Here is a 17,942-nt window from a genome sequence, read left to right as displayed (position 1 = left end):
TTTGCACTGTTTTGACACTAAAAATCACTTAGGAAACATGCATAACTCGTATACACACATTTAATAACATCAATTGATTTTTACAACACCTCTAAATACTAGTTTTGATTCAAAACCCATTTAACACAAAAGTTTATAAAAACTAGAGATTAAATCCGATTTAACACATGAAATCATTTAACAAATACCTTATGAAGTTACTTAAATCACTAGAAACGATTTATAGATTCAAAAAGAGATCAAGAACAAGATTAGGGATTTAGAGTTTATGTGTGTTTGTAAGCGTGTGTGTATAAGTTTCTAAAAAAAGGACACTAAGAAGATGCAGGGTTTTAAGCAAAAAGGGTTTCCTTCATTGGAATAAAATCTCTTCCATGTGTCATACACATACTTACCAGTTATCTAAAATCTAGGCACCTCATTAAACAGTCCTAACGAGGTCCAATTCTAACCAAAATATGTTTTGTGACTCTTGTCACAAAACGCACTTAACTAACCAGTCAAATAATTATAAGCACATGATTATAAAATTATTAATATTAATAAATTAATATGAACAAGGGAAAATGGTCAATTACCGCTAGTCCCAATGTAAGGTTGTGACAAATCTACCCCCTTAAAGGAGATTCTATCTTCGGAATCTGGTTAAGGTCAATCAAATGAGGTTAACGAGTTCTCATCAACTCTTCTGTCTCCCATGTTAGGTTTGAACCTAAGATGTGCGTCCACTCAACTAATACCACCGAAATCTGCTTATGCCGTAACTTAGTAATCTTACTGTCTATAATTCTTAAAGGCTCTTCCACTAACTATTTACTCATATCAACTTTCAAATCTTGCAGTGGTAGAATCTGATTTTCATCGTCTATTTTGCATATACGAAGGTAAAACACGTTGAATGTATAATGAATAGCAGCTAATTCTGCAGGAAGATTTAACACGACCGTCTAATCATTCAACACTTGTTAAATACTGAAAGGCCCAATGTACCTTGTAACTAATTTACCTCTTTTACCCAAACGAATAAAACTTTTCCAAGGCGACACTTTCAAATGCACATGTTTCCCTACTGCAAAGGTAACTGGTCATCTGCGTAGATCTGCATACATCTTTTGTCGATCCCTCACTGCTTTTAGTTTCTCACGTGCAATAGCCACTTTCTCAGTAGTCAATTTTACTATCTTCCGACTTGTAAACTATTTATCTCCGGCCTCTAACCAACAAGTCGGAGTTCTACATCGACGACCATACAACATTTCTTATGGTGGCATGCCTATACTAGAATGATACGAGTTATTGTAGGCGAATTCAATCAAAGGCAGATGAGAATCCCACATCCGCCATATTCTAACACGAAAGATCTTAACATATCCTCTAAAGTTTAAATAATACACTCACTTTAACCGTTGATCTGAGGATGCTACGTTGTACTAAGATTAATACGAGTACCCAAGTTCTATTGTAGACTTTACCAAAAGCTAGATACGAAACTCGAGTCTCTGTCTAATACTATTGATAATGGTTCCCCTGTCGAACTATAATCTCATTTACATACAACTGAGCTAATTTACTCAACAACAATGTCTCACTTGCAGCTAGAAAATGCACACTTTTAGTCAAACGATCAACTATTACCCAGATCATGTTATAATCCTTCTGGGTTTGGGGTAACTTTGTTACAAAATCCATCGTTATATGCTCTCACTTCCATTCTGGAATCTTAAGTTGATGTAATGATCCATAGGGTTTCTAGTGTTCTTCATTTACTTGAGCGCATATATGACACTTTTTCACAAATTGGGCGATGTCTTTCTTCATAGTTGGCCACCAACACAGAGGTTTCAAGTCGTGGTACATTTTTTTGATTCCATGATGAATTGACAATTTTGATTTATGGGCTTCAGTCAAGATTTACTCCCTCAATCCTATAAGCAAAGAACCCCTACTCTGTTATTAAAGATCTTTAATCCACGAGAATCGTTATTTAAACCTTCTTTTCGTTTCATTAGTAGTTCAGATTTCAGATGTTCGTCCCTCAAAGCTTCCATTTGAGTTATCTTTAAGAGGTCGATCAGATCTTATACAATTTCAATTCGTATAAATTTCACATTGTCGGTGGATCCTTTTCTGCTTAAAGCATCAGCAACCGCATTTGCTTTACCAGGATGATAGCGAATCTCGCAGTAATAATCCTTGATTAACTCTTGCCATTGTCTTTGACGCATATTCAACTCCTTCTAAGAGACGATATACTGTATAAATAACGTCTCTACTGTTTTAAAGCAAACACCATTGCAGTCAATTCTAAACACAACCCAAACCAGCTAAAGATGCATCACAATATACAATAAAATCATCTGACCCTTCAGGTAGCGCTAAAATTGGAGCTTGGCACAGTAACTGTTTCAATGTTTGAAAAGCTTTCTGTTGTTCATCATTCCAAGGGAAGGTCACATCTTTTCTAGTCAACTTAGTCAACGGTCACGCAATCTTTAAATAGTCTTTAATAAACCTTCGATAATAACCAGCTAATCCCAGAAAACTCTTAATCTTAGTCGGAGTCTTTGGCGAATTCCAATTCATTTACCGCTTCTATTTTGGATGGTTCCACTTTTATACTTTCTTCACAAATAACGTGACCCAAAAACTGAACTTCTCGCAACCATAATTCACACTTGGAGAACTTGGCTTATAATTTCTCACGTTTCAACAGTTCTAAAACGACAAAATTACGCTCGTCGTCCCTGAACTTGTATCCAACTTTCTCAGGTCATCCTTAAATTCTATTTTTTGCTGGCGTCGTCCCTAAACTTTTACTTTGTAACTCTAGTCGTCCCTCCGTCTACATTCCGTCTAATTTTTCTATTAAAGTGACTTATGTGCAAATCATATGAGAGTACTTTAGACATTTTATTCTACCATTGTTAAATAATTTATTTTATTTTTTCATTTTTCTGTATAATATCCTAGCCCACCATCCCCATTCATTCATCATCTTCATCCATTCAATCACCTTCATCAGCATCAACCTACCACCTTCATCTTTCAAAAATTATAATCAAACCCGCTTTCTATCTTTCCAAATCAAAAGCAAGTAAACTAAAAAAAAAATCAAACCCACCAAAATCAAACTCACCAAAGTACAAAATCAAACCCACTTCCGGTTTCTGTTCAGATCTCAAACCCACCAAAATACAAAATCAAAACCACCACCACCACCACTGTCTCCTTTCACCTCCAGATCTCACGAAAATCAGAATCGGATGAACGAAAATAAGAATCGGATGAATGAGGATCTAACAAAAATCAAAAACAGATGAACGAGGTTCTAACGAAAATCACCATCGTTGTTCACCGGCTACAGATCTTGTTTAGGAATTCAACGGCAGTGGCGGTAAAGTCTTTTATATTTGTACTTAACTTTGTGTTGGTATCTCTATTAAATTTTTGAAGATATGGGTAACAGCAGGTGTTTGATATGTGAAATTAGGAACCATGGTAGATTTGTAAAATTAAGACCAATCAGGGTTTTTTTCAACTAAATTGCTGAAAAGAGTTTTTTTATTCATCTTTTTTTCTGTTGAATTTTTGATTGATATAATTATCATTGTTGATTGTGTAATTGCATGTACTGATTACAATAATCTTCATATATACAACAAGTATTGAGAGTGATTCGTACAGCATAAAAGAGTGCTTTGATATATGTTTAATATTAAGGATATATGAATCTTTATATGGGTTTGTTTGATTTTTTTTTCTTTTCAAATTGCTTAAAGTTTTGATTTATTTTCTTTACTTTAATATAGATAAGACTGATTTGATTTTGATTTAAAAGTATTTGGTTAAAGGTTTTGTTGAAGATGAAGATAAATGGGACACCAAAAATTGATAGAAAGACTAAAATACCCTCATGTGTCTTGCAGATGGGATGAGATAACAGAAAAATTGGACGGAATATAGACGGAGGGTGATGTGCAGATCGTGTCATATGATTTATTCGTTTGGAAAATACCGGTTATTAGAACTATTACACAACTACGGGCAGTGTACCCGATCGTGTAGTAGTATAGATAATGGTTTAGTCCGTGTATCGTCCCAAGAACAGTTGTATGAGTCAAACTACAATTAGAAACTATATTATGATTAACTAAGTAAATGAAACTAAAGGTACAAGATATTTTGGTTTTGCCCTTTAATGATGGGCTAATCAAGACAAGTTCTAGTTTACAAGTAAAAGAAATATTTTTGGTATTTTTGGTCTTAAACAATTGTAAATATAGCAAGTAAGATAGTTTGATTTAGATCAAGGAGAAGAAATGTTCATCTAGATCTTTTACCCTCGGTATTGGATGTATGTTTTAGTTATTAAGACCTGATTGAATGATTATGTATGTAAGTTACCTATAAGATTCACCAAGAGTTCTCTTTAGTAAACGCACAAACATAATTACAAGATCAAGGGTTCCCTTTTCACTATAGTTCTTGTGTTTGTAACCAAATAACTATGCTAGTTTAAAGACTTGAAACTTGACTTCTATGTTCATAGTTATCAATAATTCTACAAACGTTCGTTGCATACAATTCATCCATATATCATTTAATCGTTTGAATCTAATTTACCCCTTGGTCCGGTTTAGTAAACAATCAATCTAAGACAAGTTGATTGTAAATCAATATGATAAATCAACAAGAGTTCTCTTTATCAACAACATATCAATTAAATAGATACAAATGATTTTAACATCAATAAGCATGTTCTTGATTCAAGCTTAAAACTATCACACATAATACATACAATCAATAAGTTTACATCCAATACCTTGGTTATTAATCTAGACAAACATTTGAAATTAGCCAACAATCATTTTAACAAACAAAACAACAATCAAATGATAAGAAGAATTCATTGTTTGAGAACAAAAAATCAACCTACTAGAAGAATGAATCTTTGATTGAGAAGGATTTGAATCTTGATTCTTGGATGTTAGACCACTTGAAAGAGCTTGGAGTTCTCCAAAAATGCTCCTAAATTCGTCTCCAGAACTGATCTGATCGTCTATGAAAAAGTCTCTCCAATCATGCACATATAAAGTGGTTCAAAAGTGTAAAACAGCTGGAAACCTACTTTTAAACGGCATCCAAGTGTGAATAGCTGGACGGCGTCCAGTTGAACTGCTGGTCACTGTCTCATTTTTTGATAAACTCCCTTATACTGGACGGAGTCCCAATCTTTTGGACGGAGTCCAACATAACTGAAGCCCTGTTTTAACCTTTTAGAACGCTAATTTGACCCTAACTTGTATCGAGATCAACTATGATGATATCACAACTTATAGAACGGTCATAATTCATCAGAACTCTTCATAAATCACTTTCTGATACAATTTACATACCTTTGTGTATTACTTGTAGAAACTGCCTTAAATATCCTTGATTCGAGAGCATTTATTATGATATTGCGATAAATATATATGATGAAATTGAGTAATATCAAACACCCCACACTTAAACCTTGCTTGTCCTCAAGCAATTCTATCTTGCAAAGTAGAAAAATATTAAACACACACACACACACACACAATTTAGAGTACACACATCACACAAATTATGCGAAGCACACGAAACACACACGTTCTTTTGAAATGCAAACTCACGCTATATGAAACACACACTTTAAGTATAACACAACTTTATTGCAATCACACTCACGTTATATACACAATGAGAACACACGCACACATTTTTTAGAGTTTAGAGCAAAGTATCCGAAAAATTTGGTCCTAGAGAAATCATGACCTTATGAAAACATTTTATGGTTTTGAATATATCATGCTAGTTTTTACACTAGGCACGTTTTCCATTTTTTCAGCTTTTCTGAATTTTGAAAAATGAGTGCGGGTTTTCCGCTATTGGTCAAGCCAATGCCTCCCAAAGTACCTAACATTGCGAGATGTTGGTAAGAAAATAATGTGCTTAGGAGGATACACATTACGTCCGGATATCATTGACAATTATGAGGTAATCATCTAATCCGTTAAATCAATCATATAGATGGAGGATCATCAGGCTTAAAAGCTAATTAATCTTTAAGGAGATTATCCGTTCGGGGATCAATAAATCACTGATATTTTGTGTATACATGGCCCCCCCGTTTTACTAGTAAATCTCCCTCATTGAGACAAATTTTGACTACCAGTTTCCTTGTTTGACGTTGAGACCTGGTAGATTTCTAGTCGATGTTAGTAATGAATTTTCAAGATTTTTCGTCACCCTACAACTGATCTGGACTACATTTTCTGAATTAAATCAACAAGTGTGTCATTCAGAAGACTTTACTTCCTTGAGGATGGAATGGATACATCCTATGTTTAATAATAAAGTGGTCGGACACAACATCGTCCTTGTTAGGAGAAACAATGAGGATCGTCCTGCTTAAATTTTCGATCTGGCGCGAGATCCGGTTTCCAACCAAGCTATGCAATCACCGCTTTCTCACGGTTTATACCCGTTTTGGTACAGGTAACCTACAAGTTAGTTTTACTGAACTAGTAGGATTTTCATCCAAATAATTGAATGATAGTGCAACTTCAAAGATTATTAATAATTTAAAACATCATTCAACATTTCTTTTTAATAGCTTTTAGGACAAAATGTATGTAAAATGGTTCATGGATATTTTTCGTTTTCGAAGGCAACCCGTAAAATTTTTAAAATTTGAAGTATAAAAGCCTTAATTTGTTGTAAAATGAATTCCCGATAAATTTCTATCCCCCACCCCACACTTGAGATCATGCAAGGCCCTCATTGCATGAAATCAGAAAAATGATTAAAATTTAGAGGGCAAAGTGATAGGGTGGTTGAAGAAATTTCCAATTTTTTTGAACCTGTAAATCGTGGAACGTGGTAGACGGATGCCGCTGAACTTACTGCCTGCATAAGAGCATCGTTCATTCCGCGATTAACATTAGACATACATCATAATACCAAATGTTGCTGAACTTAATGCCAGTCTTTGAAGTTCAATCAAGCTGCACACAATAACAAACCACACAAATAATACTAAATTCAATGGTGTTTTTACAACCACAACCATTACCAAATTAGTTAAAGATACAAACCAAACTATTGTTTAAAAACACACCACAATAAATAGTCTGAAAATGTTGTTACAAAATGATCATAGGCGCGCAGGCCTTTAGTTGTCGTAAGGCCAAAAGTAACTTCCTGATCCATCTCTGTTTGGGCGTCCCTGGGGGTATTGTTGCTCAAACCTGTTTCTAGCATCCTGCAATGAAGAGTTAGCATCATAAATCGGGAAAGGAGAAGGTGGGTTTTGAGGATCGGTATAGTAGGTGGGAGTCTGGCGTGTCGTTCCATAGTAGTGATCGGGGTTGGAATAAAATCCAATCAATACCATAACTATTCCATCCCTAATTATGTACTGAAGTAATCTGATGCTGCTCCATTCTTTGTTGGCTCTCCCACATATGATTGTTACGTCTCCTCTGCTCATCAGAACTCAACCGCATTCCCTGCACACTATTAACCAAATTATCCCAACTAGATTGGGACGGATTCCAAGGACCTTGATCATGAACATTAGTCTGAGCTTCCATTTCCGCTTCTTCTTCTTCTTCTTCTTGTTGTTCTTGTTGAACATTTGCTCCACTACCACTTGCTCCACCTGCGACAAAAGGCACTAAACGCCTACTTTCGTCGTACATAAGAATCTCAGCGTTGACATAAGAAACCTTTTTCAAGGCTTTCATTGCATGATCACATTCTATCAAGCGACTGAGATCAACATTAAAATGACAAGCAATCCTCGTAATGTAGTGGCCCCCAAGAAGCGGTTTATCTCTCCGTGCATCAGTGGCGATGCCAAGCAAATAGTTGCCAATCAACCCCGAAATATCAATTTGACAACCCCGTTTGATTTGATTCATTATCCATAGATCCAATGATTTTACCTTTTCGTGTCCCTCGACTCTCGCATTAAAAGTACATGCGATAAGTCGATAAAGAAGCTTATCATCAGGGTCTGCAATTTCGGATACCGGTGCCTGCTAGATTTAAACGGGCTAGATGCATTTGGACCCCTAATACTTCGCCAAAAGGATTGTTCATTGAACACCACTCTACCATGGTAATCTGAGCTTATCAAGTATGTCCTCAATTGAGAGTCAGTAAGCTCGCTTAAAATGCCCAAAACTCTACGTAAACCAACTCTACTCAAACCCCTTTCCTCACCACCTAGTCAAAATCTAAGAAAATCATTCGATAGTGGATCACGAACATTATTAAATCAGAAGGTTGAGAAGAATTCTTTTGATAACACAGGAAACACTTGATCGTGGAGACTGAAGGTGTGTTCCCATGCATAGGTCACTATGTTATTGTACAGAAGAGCTAACAATCGAGAGACATGGTTGTGCATACCCGCCTCATCCAAAGGACCCCAAACGAAATACCATGTAGCATTTATCGGTCTACGAGTAATCCGAGCATAAGTCTCCCCGTAATCATCGTGGTCACGGAGATGTTCTAACCATACTATAGGATCATTTTGATCTTCTTCTTCTTTGGCAGATGATGATGAGTATTGTTGTTGAACCTGTGGTGGTGGTGGCATATTTCTTGAAGTCCTATCTCTCTTTGGTTGTCCCCCTCGGCTAGATTGTCCCTGCAAAACATAATAACACCAAACCAAAAGAACATAGAAACCGTTGTGTTAGTGTTAGCTAAAAAACATAACCAAGTAGCAAGGGAACTTAGTTATTCTATTCAAAGTTCAAAAGCAATTGTGATTCATATAAGAAAAGGTGTATGTTCAAAATATTTGACCAAAGTCAACCAAAGTCAACATAAGCTTGTAAATACACTTTCAAAAATGTGGATCGCAAATTCATAATTAACCATCAACTTAGGACTCAAACATGTTGCGTTCATAGGTCATAACATTTAAACTTGCATTCTAATGATTAAAACAGTTTTTCATTGAAAGCAAAACACAAGTAGCACAATTTAGTTCAATATGACCATTCCTTTATCATCTCGCAACTACATTCTATCATACAATACTATCAATCCACTTCAAAAGGCCTAAACATGTGAAAATCAAGCATACATTTTTCATAAGAACATCACAAATCAAAGCATGCTAGAAATTTAAGAAAATGAAATTCATGACCGGGCCATATTGACATTTTTATATCACCAACAACAATTGAATACTTCACAAGCTTCATAATCATCACAAATAAACCCAATATCCTAAATTAAAAGCCCTAATTTCGGATTTAATTTCTACAAAACCCTAGATTCATATAAACACCCATTAAACATGTAAACATTGTAAAATCAAGACATAATGGGTAATTAAACCACTAAGGCATGTTAATTAAAGTAAGAATCATGCAAATCAAACACCCCACACTTATCGTTCTCATAATTATACATACAAACATATAAATAGAAAAATCAAGAAACAAAAGTGTGAAAAGGAAGTAGCAATACCCTAGAAGTCATGATTCAAGTACGAATTTGAAGTATAAATCGCGAAATTAGAAGAAGATTTTAGGGTTTTGGAGGTGTTGGTTCGTTTGAGAGAGAGAAAAAACTGAGTTGAAAGTGTTTGTGGTTGAAAAATGGGTGGAAAAGACTTAAAACGCGTTTTATTTTATCTGGGTCAGGAGTACTGGACGACGTCCAAAAAATGGGACGGCGTCTTGTTAAGGACTGGACGGCGTCTAAAAATCTGGACGGCGTCCAGATGAACTAAAGCTTACTGACCAGTTTTTTTTACAAATCCTTTGAATTTGGACGGCGTCTAAACATAATAGGACGGCATCCCAATGGTCTGTAGGCTCAGATTTTCAATAAAACTCACAAAAAATCCCAATTTCAACATTCAAAAGTTAAAATCCTCATCATAGATCATTTTGCACATTAAAAACAATCACATAAACATAAAACACTCAATTCAAACATATTTACACATGTAAACATTCTTTAACGAGTCGTCCACCCAACTTGTCCCCCATTTTAGATTTATGCTTTGTTTTCGAAGTTGAGGTTAACCTCATCTTCGATTTCCAGGGGGCCATCGACATAGTGTTTGACCCGGTGGCCATTCACCTTAAATTTATCGCCCTTCCAGTTCATAACCTCAATTGTACCATAAGGGTACACTCTTCTAACAACAAATGGTCCCGAACATCGGGACTTAAGCTTTCCTGGTGACAATTTGAAACGGGCATTATAAACAAGGACACGATCTCCTTCCATGAACTCCTTTGGACTTTTTAATCGCTTATCATGCCATTGTTTGGTCTTTTCTTTATAAATTAGAGAGTTGTCATAGGCTTCAAGCCTCAACTCGTCTAGTTCATTCAATTGGGTCAAACATAACCGACCCACCTCCTTGTAATCCAAATTACATGCCCTTAACGCCCAATGCGCTTTGTGTTCAATTTCCAAAGGGAGATGGCATGCTTTCCCGTATACCATCCGAAAAGGAGTAGTTCCAATAGGTGTTTTGTAAGCCGTGTGAAAGGCCCACAATGCATCGTTTAATTTAACAGACCACTCTTTTGGATTTGCACCAACGGTCTTTTCAAGTATGCGTTTTAAAGACCGATTGGTATTCTCCACCTGCCCACTTGTTTGGGGATGATAAGATGTTGAAATTTTATGGATGACTCCATAACGTTTCAACACCTTTTCCATTTGCGTATTGCAAAAGTGGGTGCCCCGATCACTAATAAGAGCTTTTGGTGTGCCAAATCTTGAGAAAAGTTCCATCAAAAAGGTTACTACAACTCGGCCATCATTTGTTGGGAGAGGTTTTGCCTCCGCCCATTTGGAAACATAATCTATGGCCACAAGTATGTAGAGATAAGAATGAGACTTCGGAAAGGGCCCCATAAAGTTAATTCCCCAAACATCGAACACCTCGCATACTTAGATGCTTTGTTGAGGAATCTCACCCCGTTTAGTGATTTTACCGGCCCGTTGGCACGCATCACAAGATTTACAAATGGCGTGGGCATCCTTGAATATTGTTGGCCAATAGAATCCGGCCTCATAAACTTTCCTCCCCGTGATTTGAGGACCAAAGTGCCCACCTGTTGGACCAAGGTGACAATCAAGCAGAATTTCGGTGCATTCCTTCCCCGAAATGTACCTCCGAATAAATCCATCCGCACATCGCCTAAATAGATAAGGGTCTTCCCAAAAATAGTATTTTAGGTCACTAAAGAATTTCTTCCTTTTTCGATGTGACCAACCGGTTTCTAGGTACCCCCCCAAAAATGTAATTGGCGAAATCAGCATACCACGGGTCTTCCACTTTCTCTACTCGTATGAGGTATTCATCCGAAAAATCATCTTTAATACTCTATTCATGGAGTATTTCAAGATTCGGATTTTTAAGTCTAGAAAGATGTTCGGCCGCGAGATTTTCGGCACCTTTCTTGTCCCGAATCTCGATATCAAATTATTGCAAGAGCAAGACCCATCTTAGCAATGGAGGTTTGGCATCTGGTTTTGAGAAAAGGTATTTCAATGCCGAATGATCGGTGAAGACAATTGTCTTCGATAGGACAAGATATGATCGAAATTTATCAAAAGAAAATACGATAGCAAGGAGCTCCTTTTCTATTGTTGTGTAGTTCAATTGGGCTCCTTGTAAAGTCTTGCTTGCATAATAAATGGGTTGAAAATGTTTCTCAACCCGTTGGCCCAAAACTGCACCAACTGCAAAATCCGATGCATCGCACATTAGCTCAAATGGTATTGACCAATTTGGAGCTATAATTATTGGTGCTTTAACAAGTTTTTATTTTAAAATGTTGAATGACTTTGTACATTCACTTGTAAATTCAAAGGGTGCATCTTTTTCAAGAAGTTTATTCAGGGGCGTTGCAATTTTTGAAAAATCTTGAATAAATCGCCGGTAAAACCCGGCATGCCCAAGAAAACTTCTCACACCCTTCACATTTGAAGGAGGTGGAAGGTTGGCAATGACGTCAACCTTTGCTGGATCCACCTGAATACCAACACTTGAGATTTTGTGCCCCAAGACAATGCCTTCTTTAACCATAAAGTGGCATTTCTCCCAGTTTAGCACTAAGTTCGATTTCTCACACCTTATTAGCATTTTCTCCAAATTTAGAAGGCATGAATCGAAAGTGTCACCGAAGACTGAAAAATCATCCATGAACACCTCCATGCAATCTTCAATCATATTGTGGAAAATAGCCATCATGCACCTTTGGAATGTTGTGGGTTCATTACATAAACCAAAGGGCATATGGCGGTATGAAAAAGTGCCATAGGGACACGTGAAGGTAGTCTTTTCTTAGTCCTTGGGGGAGGTGGGAATTTGAAATTAACCCGAAAACCCATCTAGGAAACAATAAAAGCTATTTCCCGCTAGTCTCTCTAACATTTGATCAATGAATGGTAGCAGAAAATGGTCTTTTCTTGTGGCATTGTTTAACTTACGATAATCAATACAAACTGGCCACCCCGTGCTAGTTCGTGTTGTGATAAGCTCGTCTTTATCATTGGTGGTAACATTTATACCACCCTTTTTAGGTATACAATGGACCGGGCTTATCCACGGACTGTCTGAGATTGGGTAGATTAGACCTGCATCTAGCAACTTAATGATCTCCTTCTTGACAACATCTTGCATATGAGGATTTTGCCTCCTTTGACGTTGCACCACTGGTTTGGAATTTTCTTCCATTAAGATCTTGTGAGTGCAATAAGAAGGACTAATTCCTTTTATATCATGAATTTTCCATGCAATGGCCGGTTTGTGGGCCTGCAATAATGAAAAAAGCCATTCTTTTTCATGATTAGCAAGAAGTGAGGAAATAATTACCGGAAGCTTCGAATCCTCCTGAAGGAAAGCGTACTCAAGATGATCAGGGAGTGGCTTAAGCTCCAAAATTGGAGGTTCCTCAATTGAGGGCTTACTCCGGTACTCACTATCCTTGTTCAGTTGTTCTAACTCCTCCTCAGTTGGTTCATACCCATTTGCCATCAATGTAGCCATCACATCCATTTCTTCTTCAGGAAATTCTTCATCTCCACTTGCCAAATCGTATGTACCTCTTTCATTCGATTTGGGAAATTTTTGCAAGAACTCATAATGAGAATCTATGCTTTGCATAAAATAACAAGTATCATATGAAGATTCAGGATATTTCAATGACTTGTCAATTGCAAAAGTCGCACTAGCTTCACCAATTCTAAGGGTCAACTGCTGATCATAAACATCAATGACACATCTAGCAGTATTTAAAAATGGTCGACCCAAAATAATTGGTATTCTGTCATCAACTTCCATGTCTAAAACCACAAAGTCTGCCGGAAAAATCAGATTCCCTGTCTTAACTAACATATTCTCTATTATTCCTCGAGAGAATTTTATAGAGCGATCAGCTAGTTGAATAGCTATCTGTGTAGTCTTAAGTTCCCCAGGGGCTAATTTAAGGTAAATCGAATAGGGCATTAAATTGATACCAGCCCCCAAATCGGCTAATGCCCTCATACAATTAAGGGCACCCATTACACATGGAATAGTGAAACAACCCGGATCTTGAAGCTTTTCGGGAAGTTTGTTGGACACCAGCGCTGAACATCTAGCATTTAAAGTGACCGATGAAACGCTTTCCATCTTCTTTCGATTGGTGAGCATGTCCTTCAAGAATCGAGCATATTTAGGCGTACCTGCAATAACATCAATAAAAGGTAAATTTACGTTAACTTTCGTGATGAGCTCCATGAATCTTGATTTCTCTTCCTCGAGCTTCTCCAATCTTTGTTTTCTTGGGAATGGGAGCGGTGGTTGATACGCTTTAACAACCTGTTTGACTCGCACCGTGTCTTCTTGATTTTCCATGTGCTCATTGTCAACACCTTCAACCACATTTTCCAGCTCCTTCTCTTTCTCCATTTCATTCACACTACTTTGTTCATTCTCATTCGTTAATGGAACACGAAAGTTAGAAACTTCTGGCATCCTTGGTGGATCATAGGTTACCCCACTTCGGGTAGTAATAGCCTTTGCTTGCTCGTTTTGGGGGTTAGATTGCGTGTTGCTTGGCAATTCCCCCGGTTTTCTTTTGCTTAACAATTTAGCAAGATTACTCATTTGTTTTTCCAATACTTGAATGGAAGATTGTTGGTTTCTAAATTGTTGCTCATTCTTCTCATTTGTTTAGCTTATATTGGTGACAAGTTGAGTTTGTGATGCAATTAACTTCTCCAACATATTCTCCACATTTGACTTTTTCTCTTCATGTTAGGGTTTTTGATAAAACCCCGGAGTGTGTTGTTGGAACCCACTACTTGACCCTTGTTGGAAATTGGAATTTTAACCTTGAGGGTTGTAAGGGTTATTGAAGTTTCTGTTGAATTGGGCTCTTCCTTGATATTGGTTATTATTCCTTTGGCTTATAAAAGCCACTTCTTCTTTCTGAGCCATCGTCAGAACTGCATCACAATCTTTTCCTAAATGTAAACCACCACAATATTCACACCCCACCTTCATACCATGGATCTCCTTGGTGATCTTTTACATGTTTCTTGCAATACCATCTATCTTCACACTAAGAGAACAAACGTCATCATAAGCACCATCACTTGATACTTGAGGATGACGGGTAATGGGTCTTTCTTGATGCCATTCATGAGAATAATCGGCTTGCTTCTCGATTATCTCATAAGCTTCTTGCTCGGTTTTGTCCATGAGCGAACCTTTTGCCGCTTGATCAATGGAAATTCGGGTTGCAACATCACAACCCTTGTAGAAGATTTGAACCTTTTGGAAGGTATCCAAACCGTGGTTTGGACAACCTCTTAACATCTTGAAAAATCGATTCCATGCTTCATACAAGGTTTCCAATGGCTTTTGACAAAATTGTGTAATTTCTTATTGGAGTCTTGCGGATTTGGAAGCTGGAAAGAATTTCTTTAGAAATTTTTCTAACATATCATCCTAAGTGTCAATTGTACCCTTGGCCAAAGAATCTAACCAACTTCTTGCTTCCCCGTATAGTGTCCAAGGGAAAAGTCTCAAAATTACAACTTGATCGGTGTTTGCTTGAAGCTTGAATAGACCACATATCTCTTGAAAAAGACGAATATGCTCATTAGCGTCTTCGTTCGGTTCCCCACCAAATTAGCATCTGCTGTTGATCATCTGGAGAATAGGTCCTTGATTTCAAATCTTGCCTCACCGATGTCCTGAGTAATTGCACTTCCTTGACCCGTTCGGGTGACCTTCATCTTGGCCGCCATTGATGGTTTTGGTGCCTCCATTTCAAAATTTGGAGGATTAACAGGTTCACCAAAATTAGAATATCGTGGCTTGGTTGTACTTGATGATTCTGAATAAAAGCTTTCTTGTTTTGATGAAGATTTAAAAACTTCAAGTACTTCTTTTGGTATTCTTCCAAGCTTTCTGTCCAGTTCTGTAAGTGGTGTAAGTAGCGGAGAATCTGAATTTCGGGTATGTGGCATATGCAACCTAAAAATCTGTCAAAAACACAACTAACAAAACTATTAAACGCACCGATTCTATAAGTATAAAAATCAAAAACTATTAATAATTTAAAAGAATTAAGAAACTACTTAATCACAAATTAGTTAATAATTCTAAATTGACATAAAACTGTCTCCGACAGTGGTGCCAAAAACTTGATGTGCAGATCGTGTCGTATGATTTATTCGTTTGGAAAATACTGGTTATTAGAACTATTGCACAACTACGGGCAGTGTACCCGATTGTATAGTAGTATAGATAATGGTTTAGTCCATGTATCATTCTAATGACAGTTGTATGAGTCAAACTACAATTAGAAACTATATTATGATTAACTAAGTAAATGAAACTAAAGGTACAAGATATTTTGGTTTTGCCCTTTAACGATGGGCTAATCAAGACAAGTTCTAGTTTACAAGTAAAAGAAATGTTTTTGATATTTTTGGTTTTAAACAATTGTAAATAAAGCAAGTAAGATAGTTTGATTTAGATCAAGGAGAAGAAATTTTCAGCTAGATCTTTTACCCTCGGTATTGGATGTATGTTTTAGTTATTAAGACCCGATTGAATGATTATGTGTGTAAGTTACCTATTAGATTCACCAAGAGTTCTCTTTAGTAAACACGCAAACACAATTACAAGATCAAGGGTTCCCTTTTGACTATAGTTCTTGTGTTTGTAACCAAATAACTATGCTAGTTTAAAGACTTGAAACTTGACTTCTATGTTCATAGTTATCAATACTTGTACAAACGTTCATTGCATACAATTCATCCCTATATCGTTTAATCGTTTGAATCTAATTTACCCCCTTGGTCCAGTTTAGTAAACAATCAATCTAAGACAAGTTGATTGTAAATCAATATGATAAATTAACAAGAGTTCTCTTTATCAATAACATATCAATTAACTAGATACAAATGATTTTAACATCAATAAGCATGTTCTTGATTCAAGCTTAAAACTATCACACATAATACATACAATCAATAAGTTTACATCCAATACCTTCGTTATTAATCTAGACAAACATTATGGAATTAGCCAACAATCATTTTAACAAACAAAACAGCAATCAAATGATAAGAAGAATTTATTGTTTGAGAACAAGAAATCAACCTACTAGAAGAATGAATCTTTGATTGATAAGGATTTGAATCTTGATTCTTGGATGTTAGACCACTTGAAAGAGCTTGGAGTTCTCCAAAAATGCTCATAAATTCGTCTCCAGAACTGATCTGATCGTCTATGAAAAATTCTCTCCAATCATGCACATATAAAGTGGTTCAAAAGTGTAAAACAGCTGGAAACCTACTTTTGGACGGCGTCCTGGATATTGGACGGCGTCCAAGTGTGAAGAGCTGGACGGCATCCCACTTCCTTGGACGACGTCCAGTTGAACTGATGGTCACTGTCTCGTTTTTTGATAAACTCCCTTATACTGAAGGAGTCCCAATCTTTTGGACGGAGTCCAACATAACTGAAGCCCTGTTTTAACCTTTTAGAACGCTAATTTGACCCTAACTTGTATCGGGATCAACTATGATGATATCACAACTTATAGAACGGTCATAATTCATAAAAACTCTTCATAAATCACTTTCCGATACAATTTACATACCTTTGTGTATTACATGTAGAAACCGCCTTAACTATCCTTGATTCGAGAGCATTTATTATGATTCTGAGATAGATATATATGATGAAATCGAGCAATATTAGAGGGAAAACCGGAGTTATAAAGTACAAGTTCAGGGACGACGTCAGCAAAAAAAGTTTAAGGATGATCCTAGAAGGTTGGATACAAGTTCAGGAACGACGAGCGTAATTTTGTCATTCTAAAACCTGTCTTGAATATGTAGCATGCTCAAATTCCGTATTTGAATAAATCAAAATGTCGTCAATAAACATTATCACGAATTTATCAAGAAATGTTTGACACACCCGATTCACTAAATCCATGAAAATAACAGGCTCATTGCTAACCCTAACGGCATAACCAAAAATGCATAGCGACCATATCTCGTACGAAAAGCGGACTTAGGGTGTTTGATTTGGCAACACAAACTTGATGATACGCTGAGCGTCGGTCAATCTTTGAAAAGAATGAGGCCCCTTGCAACTGATCAAACAAATCTCAATTCTCGGTAACGAATATTTGTTCTTCACTGTTTTATTGTTCAATTCACGACAATCGATACACATATGGAGTGTTCCATCTTTGGTTTTCAAAAATAACACTGGAGCACCCCCACGGTGAAGAACTCGACCGAAAGAACCCACGATCTAGTAATTCCTGAATTTGTGACATCATATCACGAATCTCGGATGAAGCTAATCGGTACAGAGCTTTAGCACCTGGCGTGGATTCGACAACAAC

General features: G+C 36.7%; 1 non-coding gene across 1 annotated transcript; it reads left to right on the top strand.

Moving 5' to 3' along the window:
• Positions 1–14,855: 14,855 nt before the first annotated feature.
• On the top strand, positions 14,856–14,962 carry LOC139887241 (small nucleolar RNA R71). Its single transcript, XR_011773080.1, has one exon. It is a non-coding gene; the product is annotated as a small nucleolar RNA R71 (small nucleolar RNA).
• Positions 14,963–17,942: the final 2,980 nt, after the last annotated feature.

The sequence above is a fragment of the Rutidosis leptorrhynchoides genome, chromosome 1 (assembly GCF_046630445.1).
Source record: "Rutidosis leptorrhynchoides isolate AG116_Rl617_1_P2 chromosome 1, CSIRO_AGI_Rlap_v1, whole genome shotgun sequence".
Taxonomy (NCBI): Eukaryota; Viridiplantae; Streptophyta; class Magnoliopsida; order Asterales; family Asteraceae; genus Rutidosis; species Rutidosis leptorrhynchoides.
This window is presented reverse-complemented; position numbering and strand designations above follow the sequence as displayed.